General features: G+C 52.9%; 11 non-coding genes across 11 annotated transcripts; all 11 read left to right on the top strand.

Moving 5' to 3' along the window:
- Window positions 1–568: 568 nt before the first annotated feature.
- LOC126318797 (5S ribosomal RNA) lies at window positions 569–687 on the top strand. The gene has a single exon (XR_007557510.1). It is a non-coding gene; the product is annotated as a 5S ribosomal RNA (ribosomal RNA).
- Window positions 688–1,773: 1,086 nt separating this feature from the next.
- On the top strand, window positions 1,774–1,892 carry LOC126318798 (5S ribosomal RNA). Its single transcript, XR_007557511.1, has one exon. It is a non-coding gene; the product is annotated as a 5S ribosomal RNA (ribosomal RNA).
- Window positions 1,893–2,978: 1,086 nt separating this feature from the next.
- Window positions 2,979–3,097, top strand: LOC126318762 (5S ribosomal RNA). The gene has a single exon (XR_007557478.1). It is a non-coding gene; the product is annotated as a 5S ribosomal RNA (ribosomal RNA).
- A 1,086-nt stretch (window positions 3,098–4,183) lies between these two features.
- On the top strand, window positions 4,184–4,302 carry LOC126318800 (5S ribosomal RNA). Its single transcript, XR_007557512.1, has one exon. It is a non-coding gene; the product is annotated as a 5S ribosomal RNA (ribosomal RNA).
- A 1,349-nt stretch (window positions 4,303–5,651) lies between these two features.
- On the top strand, window positions 5,652–5,770 carry LOC126318801 (5S ribosomal RNA). Its single transcript, XR_007557513.1, has one exon. It is a non-coding gene; the product is annotated as a 5S ribosomal RNA (ribosomal RNA).
- Window positions 5,771–6,719: 949 nt separating this feature from the next.
- Window positions 6,720–6,838, top strand: LOC126318802 (5S ribosomal RNA). The gene has a single exon (XR_007557514.1). It is a non-coding gene; the product is annotated as a 5S ribosomal RNA (ribosomal RNA).
- Window positions 6,839–7,787: 949 nt separating this feature from the next.
- Window positions 7,788–7,906, top strand: LOC126318803 (5S ribosomal RNA). Its single transcript, XR_007557515.1, has one exon. It is a non-coding gene; the product is annotated as a 5S ribosomal RNA (ribosomal RNA).
- Window positions 7,907–8,855: 949 nt separating this feature from the next.
- Window positions 8,856–8,974, top strand: LOC126318804 (5S ribosomal RNA). Its single transcript, XR_007557516.1, has one exon. It is a non-coding gene; the product is annotated as a 5S ribosomal RNA (ribosomal RNA).
- A 686-nt stretch (window positions 8,975–9,660) lies between these two features.
- LOC126318806 (5S ribosomal RNA) lies at window positions 9,661–9,779 on the top strand. The gene has a single exon (XR_007557518.1). It is a non-coding gene; the product is annotated as a 5S ribosomal RNA (ribosomal RNA).
- A 1,086-nt stretch (window positions 9,780–10,865) lies between these two features.
- On the top strand, window positions 10,866–10,984 carry LOC126318807 (5S ribosomal RNA). The gene has a single exon (XR_007557519.1). It is a non-coding gene; the product is annotated as a 5S ribosomal RNA (ribosomal RNA).
- A 1,349-nt stretch (window positions 10,985–12,333) lies between these two features.
- On the top strand, window positions 12,334–12,452 carry LOC126318808 (5S ribosomal RNA). The gene has a single exon (XR_007557520.1). It is a non-coding gene; the product is annotated as a 5S ribosomal RNA (ribosomal RNA).
- The last annotated feature ends 205 nt before the right edge of the window (window positions 12,453–12,657 follow it).

Raw genomic sequence — 12,657 nt, forward strand, 5'->3', positions numbered from 1 at the left:
TTTGTAAACAAAAATTTATCTTTCGCCGCTAGAAGAAATGGATGCTTTGTCGAACCGCCTGTGTCTTGTGTCCGTGTTTTCGCACCTTTCCACGGCATTGCACGGAACAGCACTGCTCTAGTAGCTCCGAACGGCCGCACACGGCGCCTCGCACACGCCGGTCAGTCCGGCGCCAGTCTCGCAGTTGTTTCTCGTGCTTGTGCTGTCATATGGACCACGACCCGAGCGGCAGCGAGCGGCAGTCGAGCAAAGTCGGGACAAGTCGGGACGGAAGGGGACAGCCGAGAATGCACCATGCGAATTACGCAAATATCTGGAAGCGCGACGCGTGTCAGGCAGGTGAGAACGCTTCCCTCGGTCCAGCAGGACACTGACACACCCCGCGCAGTCCACCCGCCGCCCGGCCGCGCGCAAGACCTGCGCTGGTTGACAATAACAAGGTGCGTCTCCCGCGAGTGTCGAGGAGGAAGGACGTGCTTTGCGTCAAATGTGCCACCGAAAATGGCGATTGCGTGTGTTGGAAGGAGAGGCGAAGCATTCTTCTGCCGTGCAGCTACAGTATAAGGACGCCAACGGCCATACCATGTTGAATACACCGGTTCTCGTCCGATCACCGAAGTTAAGCAACATCGGGCCCGGTTAGTACTTGGATGGGTGACCGCCTGGGAACACCGGGTGCTGTTGGCTCTCTCTCTTCTTTTAAATTTCATGTCACTACACCTGGCAGCCCTCTTTTCATACTAACTCTCAGGTGCGACAAAGATGCTCCCACAAGCATTTTAAACTACTGTATTAAACGTAAGATGCGAAATTACAGTAATGAACTCAGTTTGAGCAAGAATGCGCGAAGGAAGGGTGGTAGGAACTCCTTGAAAGTAACGAAACACTGCGAATCGACAGATGTGCACTTGAAATGCGTCAGAGCCTACTGTTTTGTAGGAGCGCTAAATTCCAAAAAACTAAATAATTAAATAAAAAACTAAAAAAACAGAAAATCAACTGTTCTGGTACGATCACCGACGATAAGCAACATCGTTAGTATTCGGATCGGTGACCGCCTGGGTACTCTGGAAAAGAGGGCTGGCAGGGGTAGCCAAAAAATGAAGTCAGACAAAGTGTCTCTAGAAATAACAAGAGTATGACACGACAGGACTGTTCTGAAATACGCCAGGGCTTATAGTTTTGTAGCAGTGTACAAATGCAAATTTGTAAACAAAAATTTATCTTTCGCCGCTAGAAGAAATGGATGCTTTGTCGAACCGCCTGTGTCTTGTGTCCGTGTTTTCGCACCTTTCCACGGCATTGCACGGAACAGCACTGCTCTAGTAGCTCCGAACGGCCGCACACGGCGCCTCGCACACGCCGGTCAGTCCGGCGCCAGTCTCGCAGTTGTTTCTCGTGCTTGTGCTGTCATATGGACCACGACCCGAGCGGCAGCGAGCGGCAGTCGAGCAAAGTCGGGACAAGTCGGGACGGAAGGGGACAGCCGAGAATGCACCATGCGAATTACGCAAATATCTGGAAGCGCGACGCGTGTCAGGCAGGTGAGAACGCTTTCCTCGGTCCAGCAGGACACTGACACACCCCGCGCAGTCCACCCGCCGCCCGGCCGCGCGCAAGACCTGCGCTGGTTGACAATAACAAGGTGCGTCTCCCGCGAGTGTCGAGGAGGAAGGACGTGCTTTGCGTCAAATGTGCCACCGAAAATGGCGATTGCGTGTGTTGGAAGGAGAGGCGAAGCATTCTTCTGCCGTGCAGCTACAGTATAAGGACGCCAACGGCCATACCATGTTGAATACACCGGTTCTCGTCCGATCACCGAAGTTAAGCAACATCGGGCCCGGTTAGTACTTGGATGGGTGACCGCCTGGGAACACCGGGTGCTGTTGGCTCTCTCTCTTCTTTTAAATTTCATGTCACTACACCTGGCAGCCCTCTTTTCATACTAACTCTCAGGTGCGACAAAGATGCTCCCACAAGCATTTTAAACTACTGTATTAAACGTAAGATGCGAAATTACAGTAATGAACTCAGTTTGAGCAAGAATGCGCGAAGGAAGGGTGGTAGGAACTCCTTGAAAGTAACGAAACACTGCGAATCGACAGATGTGCACTTGAAATGCGTCAGAGCCTACTGTTTTGTAGGAGCGCTAAATTCCAAAAAACTAAATAATTAAATAAAAAACTAAAAAAACAGAAAATCAACTGTTCTGGTACGATCACCGACGATAAGCAACATCGTTAGTATTCGGATCGGTGACCGCCTGGGTACTCTGGAAAAGAGGGCTGGCAGGGGTAGCCAAAAAATGAAGTCAGACAAAGTGTCTCTAGAAATAACAAGAGTATGACACGACAGGACTGTTCTGAAATACGCCAGGGCTTATAGTTTTGTAGCAGTGTACAAATGCAAATTTGTAAACAAAAATTTATCTTTCGCCGCTAGAAGAAATGGATGCTTTGTCGAACCGCCTGTGTCTTGTGTCCGTGTTTTCGCACCTTTCCACGGCATTGCACGGAACAGCACTGCTCTAGTAGCTCCGAACGGCCGCACACGGCGCCTCGCACACGCTGGTCAGTCCGGCGCCAGTCTCGCAGTTGTTTCTCGTGCTTGTGCTGTCATATGGACCACGACCCGAGCGGCAGCGAGCGGCAGTCGAGCAAAGTCGGGACAAGTCGGGACGGAAGGGGACAGCCGAGAATGCACCATGCGAATTACGCAAATATCTGGAAGCGCGACGCGTGTCAGGCAGGTGAGAACGCTTCCCTCGGTCCAGCAGGACACTGACACACCCCGCGCAGTCCACCCGCCGCCCGGCCGCGCGCAAGACCTGCGCTGGTTGACAATAACAAGGTGCGTCTCCCGCGAGTGTCGAGGAGGAAGGACGTGCTTTGCGTCAAATGTGCCACCGAAAATGGCGATTGCGTGTGTTGGAAGGAGAGGCGAAGCATTCTTCTGCCGTGCAGCTACAGTATAAGGACGCCAACGGCCATACCATGTTGAATACACCGGTTCTCATCCGATCACCGAAGTTAAGCAACATCGGGCCCGGTTAGTACTTGGATGGGTGACCGCCTGGGAACACCGGGTGCTGTTGGCTCTCTCTCTTCTTTTAAATTTCATGTCACTACACCTGGCAGCCCTCTTTTCATACTAACTCTCAGGTGCGACAAAGATGCTCCCACAAGCATTTTAAACTACTGTATTAAACGTAAGATGCGAAATTACAGTAATGAACTCAGTTTGAGCAAGAATGCGCGAAGGAAGGGTGGTAGGAACTCCTTGAAAGTAACGAAACACTGCGAATCGACAGATGTGCACTTGAAATGCGTCAGAGCCTACTGTTTTGTAGGAGCGCTAAATTCCAAAAAACTAAATAATTAAATAAAAAACTAAAAAAACAGAAAATCAACTGTTCTGGTACGATCACCGACGATAAGCAACATCGTTAGTATTCGGATCGGTGACCGCCTGGGTACTCTGGAAAAGAGGGCTGGCAGGGGTAGCCAAAAAATGAAGTCAGACAAAGTGTCTCTAGAAATAACAAGAGTATGACACGACAGGACTGTTCTGAAATACGCCAGGGCTTATAGTTTTGTAGCAGTGTACAAATGCAAATTTGTAAACAAAAATTTATCTTTCGCCGCTAGAAGAAATGGATGCTTTGTCGAACCGCCTGTGTCTTGTGTCCGTGTTTTCGCACCTTTCCACGGCATTGCACGGAACAGCACTGCTCTAGTAGCTCCGAACGGCCGCACACGGCGCCTCGCACACGCCGGTCAGTCCGGCGCCAGTCTCGCAGTTGTTTCTCGTGCTTGTGCTGTCATATGGACCACGACCCGAGCGGCAGCGAGCGGCAGTCGAGCAAAGTCGGGACAAGTCGGGACGGAAGGGGACAGCCGAGAATGCACCATGCGAATTACGCAAATATCTGGAAGCGCGACGCGTGTCAGGCAGGTGAGAACGCTTCCCTCGGTCCAGCAGGACACTGACACACCCCGCGCAGTCCACCCGCCGCCCGGCCGCGCGCAAGACCTGCGCTGGTTGACAATAACAAGGTGCGTCTCCCGCGAGTGTCGAGGAGGAAGGACGTGCTTTGCGTCAAATGTGCCACCGAAAATGGCGATTGCGTGTGTTGGAAGGAGAGGCGAAGCATTCTTCTGCCGTGCAGCTACAGTATAAGGACGCCAACGGCCATACCATGTTGAATACACCGGTTCTCGTCCGATCACCGAAGTTAAGCAACATCGGGCCCGGTTAGTACTTGGATGGGTGACCGCCTGGGAACACCGGGTGCTGTTGGCTCTCTCTCTTCTTTTAAATTTCATGTCACTACACCTGGCAGCCCTCTTTTCATACTAACTCTCAGGTGCGACAAAGATGCTCCCACAAGCATTTTAAACTACTGTATTAAACGTAAGATGCGAAATTACAGTAATGAACTCAGTTTGAGCAAGAATGCGCGAAGGAAGGGTGGTAGGAACTCCTTGAAAGTAACGAAACACTGCGAATCGACAGATGTGCACTTGAAATGCGTCAGAGCCTACTGTTTTGTAGGAGCGCTAAATTCCAAAAAACTAAATAATTAAATAAAAAACTAAAAAAACAGAAAATCAACTGTTCTGGTACGATCACCGACGATAAGCAACATCGTTAGTATTCGGATCGGTGACCGCCTGGGTACTCTGGAAAAGAGGGCTGGCAGGGGTAGCCAAAAAATGAAGTCAGACAAAGTGTCTCTAGAAATAACAAGAGTATGACACGACAGGACTGTTCTGAAATACGCCAGGGCTTATAGTTTTGTAGCAGTGTACAAATGCAAATTTGTAAACAAAAATTTATCTTTCGCCGCTAGAAGAAATGGATGCTTTGTCGAACCGCCTGTGTCTTGTGTCCGTGTTTTCGCACCTTTCCACGGCATTGCACGGAACAGCACTGCTCTAGTAGCTCCGAACGGCCGCACACGGCGCCTCGCACACGCCGGTCAGTCCGGCGCCAGTCTCGCAGTTGTTTCTCGTGCTTGTGCTGTCATATGGACCACGACCCGAGCGGCAGCGAGCGGCAGTCGAGCAAAGTCGGGACAAGTCGGGACGGAAGGGGACAGCCGAGAATGCACCATGCGAATTACGCAAATATCTGGAAGCGCGACGCGTGTCAGGCAGGTGAGAACGCTTCCCTCGGTCCAGCAGGACACTGACACACCCCGCGCAGTCCACCCGCCGCCCGGCCGCGCGCAAGACCTGCGCTGGTTGACAATAACAAGGTGCGTCTCCCGCGAGTGTCGAGGAGGAAGGACGTGCTTTGCGTCAAATGTGCCACCGAAAATGGCGATTGCGTGTGTTGGAAGGAGAGGCGAAGCATTCTTCTGCCGTGCAGCTACATGCGAATTACGCAAATATCTGGAAGCGCGACGCGTGTCAGGCAGGTGAGAACGCTTCCCTCGGTCCAGCAGGACACTGACACACCCCGCGCAGTCCACCCGCCGCCCGGCCGCGCGCAAGACCTGCGCTGGTTGACAATAACAAGGTGCGTCTCCCGCGAGTGTCGAGGAGGAAGGACGTGCTTTGCGTCAAATGTGCCACCGAAAATGGCGATTGCGTGTGTTGGAAGGAGAGGCGAAGCATTCTTCTGCCGTGCAGCTACAGTATAAGGACGCCAACGGCCATACCATGTTGAATACACCGGTTCTCGTCCGATCACCGAAGTTAAGCAACATCGGGCCCGGTTAGTACTTGGATGGGTGACCGCCTGGGAACACCGGGTGCTGTTGGCTCTCTCTCTTCTTTTAAAAAAAAGACAAAGTGTCTCTAGAAATAACAAGAGTATGACACGACAGGACTGTTCTGAAATACGCCAGGGCTTATAGTTTTGTAGCAGTGTACAAATGCAAATTTGTAAACAAAAATTTATCTTTCGCCGCTAGAAGAAATGGATGCTTTGTCGAACCGCCTGTGTCTTGTGTCCGTGTTTTCGCACCTTTCCACGGCATTGCACGGAACAGCACTGCTCTAGTAGCTCCGAACGGCCGCACACGGCGCCTCGCACACGCCGGTCAGTCCGGCGCCAGTCTCGCAGTTGTTTCTCGTGCTTGTGCTGTCATATGGACCACGACCCGAGCGGCAGCGAGCGGCAGTCGAGCAAAGTCGGGACAAGTCGGGACGGAAGGGGACAGCCGAGAATGCACCATGCGAATTACGCAAATATCTGGAAGCGCGACGCGTGTCAGGCAGGTGAGAACGCTTCCCTCGGTCCAGCAGGACACTGACACACCCCGCGCAGTCCACCCGCCGCCCGGCCGCGCGCAAGACCTGCGCTGGTTGACAATAACAAGGTGCGTCTCCCGCGAGTGTCGAGGAGGAAGGACGTGCTTTGCGTCAAATGTGCCACCGAAAATGGCGATTGCGTGTGTTGGAAGGAGAGGCGAAGCATTCTTCTGCCGTGCAGCTACATGCGAATTACGCAAATATCTGGAAGCGCGACGCGTGTCAGGCAGGTGAGAACGCTTCCCTCGGTCCAGCAGGACACTGACACACCCCGCGCAGTCCACCCGCCGCCCGGCCGCGCGCAAGACCTGCGCTGGTTGACAATAACAAGGTGCGTCTCCCGCGAGTGTCGAGGAGGAAGGACGTGCTTTGCGTCAAATGTGCCACCGAAAATGGCGATTGCGTGTGTTGGAAGGAGAGGCGAAGCATTCTTCTGCCGTGCAGCTACAGTATAAGGACGCCAACGGCCATACCATGTTGAATACACCGGTTCTCGTCCGATCACCGAAGTTAAGCAACATCGGGCCCGGTTAGTACTTGGATGGGTGACCGCCTGGGAACACCGGGTGCTGTTGGCTCTCTCTCTTCTTTTAAAAAAAAGACAAAGTGTCTCTAGAAATAACAAGAGTATGACACGACAGGACTGTTCTGAAATACGCCAGGGCTTATAGTTTTGTAGCAGTGTACAAATGCAAATTTGTAAACAAAAATTTATCTTTCGCCGCTAGAAGAAATGGATGCTTTGTCGAACCGCCTGTGTCTTGTGTCCGTGTTTTCGCACCTTTCCACGGCATTGCACGGAACAGCACTGCTCTAGTAGCTCCGAACGGCCGCACACGGCGCCTCGCACACGCCGGTCAGTCCGGCGCCAGTCTCGCAGTTGTTTCTCGTGCTTGTGCTGTCATATGGACCACGACCCGAGCGGCAGCGAGCGGCAGTCGAGCAAAGTCGGGACAAGTCGGGACGGAAGGGGACAGCCGAGAATGCACCATGCGAATTACGCAAATATCTGGAAGCGCGACGCGTGTCAGGCAGGTGAGAACGCTTCCCTCGGTCCAGCAGGACACTGACACACCCCGCGCAGTCCACCCGCCGCCCGGCCGCGCGCAAGACCTGCGCTGGTTGACAATAACAAGGTGCGTCTCCCGCGAGTGTCGAGGAGGAAGGACGTGCTTTGCGTCAAATGTGCCACCGAAAATGGCGATTGCGTGTGTTGGAAGGAGAGGCGAAGCATTCTTCTGCCGTGCAGCTACATGCGAATTACGCAAATATCTGGAAGCGCGACGCGTGTCAGGCAGGTGAGAACGCTTCCCTCGGTCCAGCAGGACACTGACACACCCCGCGCAGTCCACCCGCCGCCCGGCCGCGCGCAAGACCTGCGCTGGTTGACAATAACAAGGTGCGTCTCCCGCGAGTGTCGAGGAGGAAGGACGTGCTTTGCGTCAAATGTGCCACCGAAAATGGCGATTGCGTGTGTTGGAAGGAGAGGCGAAGCATTCTTCTGCCGTGCAGCTACAGTATAAGGACGCCAACGGCCATACCATGTTGAATACACCGGTTCTCGTCCGATCACCGAAGTTAAGCAACATCGGGCCCGGTTAGTACTTGGATGGGTGACCGCCTGGGAACACCGGGTGCTGTTGGCTCTCTCTCTTCTTTTAAAAAAAAGACAAAGTGTCTCTAGAAATAACAAGAGTATGACACGACAGGACTGTTCTGAAATACGCCAGGGCTTATAGTTTTGTAGCAGTGTACAAATGCAAATTTGTAAACAAAAATTTATCTTTCGCCGCTAGAAGAAATGGATGCTTTGTCGAACCGCCTGTGTCTTGTGTCCGTGTTTTCGCACCTTTCCACGGCATTGCACGGAACAGCACTGCTCTAGTAGCTCCGAACGGCCGCACACGGCGCCTCGCACACGCCGGTCAGTCCGGCGCCAGTCTCGCAGTTGTTTCTCGTGCTTGTGCTGTCATATGGACCACGACCCGAGCGGCAGCGAGCGGCAGTCGAGCAAAGTCGGGACAAGTCGGGACGGAAGGGGACAGCCGAGAATGCACCATGCGAATTACGCAAATATCTGGAAGCGCGACGCGTGTCAGGCAGGTGAGAACGCTTCCCTCGGTCCAGCAGGACACTGACACACCCCGCGCAGTCCACCCGCCGCCCGGCCGCGCGCAAGACCTGCGCTGGTTGACAATAACAAGGTGCGTCTCCCGCGAGTGTCGAGGAGGAAGGACGTGCTTTGCGTCAAATGTGCCACCGAAAATGGCGATTGCGTGTGTTGGAAGGAGAGGCGAAGCATTCTTCTGCCGTGCAGCTACATGCGAATTACGCAAATATCTGGAAGCGCGACGCGTGTCAGGCAGGTGAGAACGCTTCCCTCGGTCCAGCAGGACACTGACACACCCCGCGCAGTCCACCCGCCGCCCGGCCGCGCGCAAGACCTGCGCTGGTTGACAATAACAAGGTGCGTCTCCCGCGAGTGTCGAGGAGGAAGGACGTGCTTTGCGTCAAATGTGCCACCGAAAATGGCGATTGCGTGTGTTGGAAGGAGAGGCGAAGCATTCTTCTGCCGTGCAGCTACAGTATAAGGACGCCAACGGCCATACCATGTTGAATACACCGGTTCTCGTCCGATCACCGAAGTTAAGCAACATCGGGCCCGGTTAGTACTTGGATGGGTGACCGCCTGGGAACACCGGGTGCTGTTGGCTCTCTCTCTTCTTTTAAAAAAAAGACAAAGTGTCTCTAGAAATAACAAGAGTATGACACGACAGGACTGTTCTGAAATACGCCAGGGCTTATAGTTTTGTAGCAGTGTACAAATGCAAATTTGTAAACAAAAATTTATCTTTCGCCGCTAGAAGAAATGGATGCTTTGTCGAACCGCCTGTGTCTTGTGTCCGTGTTTTCGCACCTTTCCACGGCATTGCACGGAACAGCACTGCTCTAGTAGCTCCGAACGGCCGCACACGGCGCCTCGCACACGCCGGTCAGTCCGGCGCCAGTCTCGCAGTTGTTTCTCGTGCTTGTGCTGTCATATGGACCACGACCCGAGCGGCAGCGAGCGGCAGTCGAGCAAAGTCGGGACAAGTCGGGACGGAAGGGGACAGCCGAGAATGCACCATGCGAATTACGCAAATATCTGGAAGCGCGACGCGTGTCAGGCAGGTGAGAACGCTTCCCTCGGTCCAGCAGGACACTGACACACCCCGCGCAGTCCACCCGCCGCCCGGCCGCGCGCAAGACCTGCGCTGGTTGACAATAACAAGGTGCGTCTCCCGCGAGTGTCGAGGAGGAAGGACGTGCTTTGCGTCAAATGTGCCACCGAAAATGGCGATTGCGTGTGTTGGAAGGAGAGGCGAAGCATTCTTCTGCCGTGCAGCTACAGTATAAGGACGCCAACGGCCATACCATGTTGAATACACCGGTTCTCGTCCGATCACCGAAGTTAAGCAACATCGGGCCCGGTTAGTACTTGGATGGGTGACCGCCTGGGAACACCGGGTGCTGTTGGCTCTCTCTCTTCTTTTAAATTTCATGTCACTACACCTGGCAGCCCTCTTTTCATACTAACTCTCAGGTGCGACAAAGATGCTCCCACAAGCATTTTAAACTACTGTATTAAACGTAAGATGCGAAATTACAGTAATGAACTCAGTTTGAGCAAGAATGCGCGAAGGAAGGGTGGTAGGAACTCCTTGAAAGTAACGAAACACTGCGAATCGACAGATGTGCACTTGAAATGCGTCAGAGCCTACTGTTTTGTAGGAGCGCTAAATTCCAAAAAACTAAATAATTAAATAAAAAACTAAAAAAACAGAAAATCAACTGTTCTGGTACGATCACCGACGATAAGCAACATCGTTAGTATTCGGATCGGTGACCGCCTGGGTACTCTGGAAAAGAGGGCTGGCAGGGGTAGCCAAAAAATGAAGTCAGACAAAGTGTCTCTAGAAATAACAAGAGTATGACACGACAGGACTGTTCTGAAATACGCCAGGGCTTATAGTTTTGTAGCAGTGTACAAATGCAAATTTGTAAACAAAAATTTATCTTTCGCCGCTAGAAGAAATGGATGCTTTGTCGAACCGCCTGTGTCTTGTGTCCGTGTTTTCGTACCTTTCCACGGCATTGCACGGAACAGCACTGCTCTAGTAGCTCCGAACGGCCGCACACGGCGCCTCGCACACGCCGGTCAGTCCGGCGCCAGTCTCGCAGTTGTTTCTCGTGCTTGTGCTGTCATATGGACCACGACCCGAGCGGCAGCGAGCGGCAGTCGAGCAAAGTCGGGACAAGTCGGGACGGAAGGGGACAGCCGAGAATGCACCATGCGAATTACGCAAATATCTGGAAGCGCGACGCGTGTCAGGCAGGTGAGAACGCTTCCCTCGGTCCAGCAGGACACTGACACACCCCGCGCAGTCCACCCGCCGCCCGGCCGCGCGCAAGACCTGCGCTGGTTGACAATAACAAGGTGCGTCTCCCGCGAGTGTCGAGGAGGAAGGACGTGCTTTGCGTCAAATGTGCCACCGAAAATGGCGATTGCGTGTGTTGGAAGGAGAGGCGAAGCATTCTTCTGCCGTGCAGCTACAGTATAAGGACGCCAACGGCCATACCATGTTGAATACACCGGTTCTCGTCCGATCACCGAAGTTAAGCAACATCGGGCCCGGTTAGTACTTGGATGGGTGACCGCCTGGGAACACCGGGTGCTGTTGGCTCTCTCTCTTCTTTTAAATTTCATGTCACTACACCTGGCAGCCCTCTTTTCATACTAACTCTCAGGTGCGACAAAGATGCTCCCACAAGCATTTTAAACTACTGTATTAAACGTAAGATGCGAAATTACAGTAATGAACTCAGTTTGAGCAAGAATGCGCGAAGGAAGGGTGGTAGGAACTCCTTGAAAGTAACGAAACACTGCGAATCGACAGATGTGCACTTGAAATGCGTCAGAGCCTACTGTTTTGTAGGAGCGCTAAATTCCAAAAAACTAAATAATTAAATAAAAAACTAAAAAAACAGAAAATCAACTGTTCTGGTACGATCACCGACGATAAGCAACATCGTTAGTATTCGGATCGGTGACCGCCTGGGTACTCTGGAAAAGAGGGCTGGCAGGGGTAGCCAAAAAATGAAGTCAGACAAAGTGTCTCTAGAAATAACAAGAGTATGACACGACAGGACTGTTCTGAAATACGCCAGGGCTTATAGTTTTGTAGCAGTGTACAAATGCAAATTTGTAAACAAAAATTTATCTTTCGCCGCTAGAAGAAATGGATGCTTTGTCGAACCGCCTGTGTCTTGTGTCCGTGTTTTCGCACCTTTCCACGGCATTGCACGGAACAGCACTGCTCTAGTAGCTCCGAACGGCCGCACACGGCGCCTCGCACACGCCGGTCAGTCCGGCGCCAGTCTCGCAGTTGTTTCTCGTGCTTGTGCTGTCATATGGACCACGACCCGAGCGGCAGCGAGCGGCAGTCGAGCAAAGTCGGGACAAGTCGGGACGGAAGGGGACAGCCGAGAATGCACCATGCGAATTACGCAAATATCTGGAAGCGCGACGCGTGTCAGGCAGGTGAGAACGCTTCCCTCGGTCCAGCAGGACACTGACACACCCCGCGCAGTCCACCCGCCGCCCGGCCGCGCGCAAGACCTGCGCTGGTTGACAATAACAAGGTGCGTCTCCCGCGAGTGTCGAGGAGGAAGGACGTGCTTTGCGTCAAATGTGCCACCGAAAATGGCGATTGCGTGTGTTGGAAGGAGAGGCGAAGCATTCTTCTGCCGTGCAGCTACATGCGAATTACGCAAATATCTGGAAGCGCGACGCGTGTCAGGCAGGTGAGAACGCTTCCCTCGGTCCAGCAGGACACTGACACACCCCGCGCAGTCCACCCGCCGCCCGGCCGCGCGCAAGACCTGCGCTGGTTGACAATAACAAGGTGCGTCTCCCGCGAGTGTCGAGGAGGAAGGACGTGCTTTGCGTCAAATGTGCCACCGAAAATGGCGATTGCGTGTGTTGGAAGGAGAGGCGAAGCATTCTTCTGCCGTGCAGCTACAGTATAAGGACGCCAACGGCCATACCATGTTGAATACACCGGTTCTCGTCCGATCACCGAAGTTAAGCAACATCGGGCCCGGTTAGTACTTGGATGGGTGACCGCCTGGGAACACCGGGTGCTGTTGGCTCTCTCTCTTCTTTTAAAAAAAAGACAAAGTGTCTCTAGAAATAACAAGAGTATGACACGACAGGACTGTTCTGAAATACGCCAGGGCTTATAGTTTTGTAGCAGTGTACAAATGCAAATTTGTAAACAAAAATTTATCTTTCGCCGCTAGAAGAAATGGATGCTTTGTCGAACCGCCTGTGTCTTGTGTCCGTGTTTTCGCACCT

Source organism: Schistocerca gregaria, unplaced genomic scaffold, assembly GCF_023897955.1.
Source record: "Schistocerca gregaria isolate iqSchGreg1 unplaced genomic scaffold, iqSchGreg1.2 ptg000684l, whole genome shotgun sequence".
Lineage (NCBI taxonomy): Eukaryota > Metazoa > Arthropoda > Insecta > Orthoptera > Acrididae > Schistocerca > Schistocerca gregaria.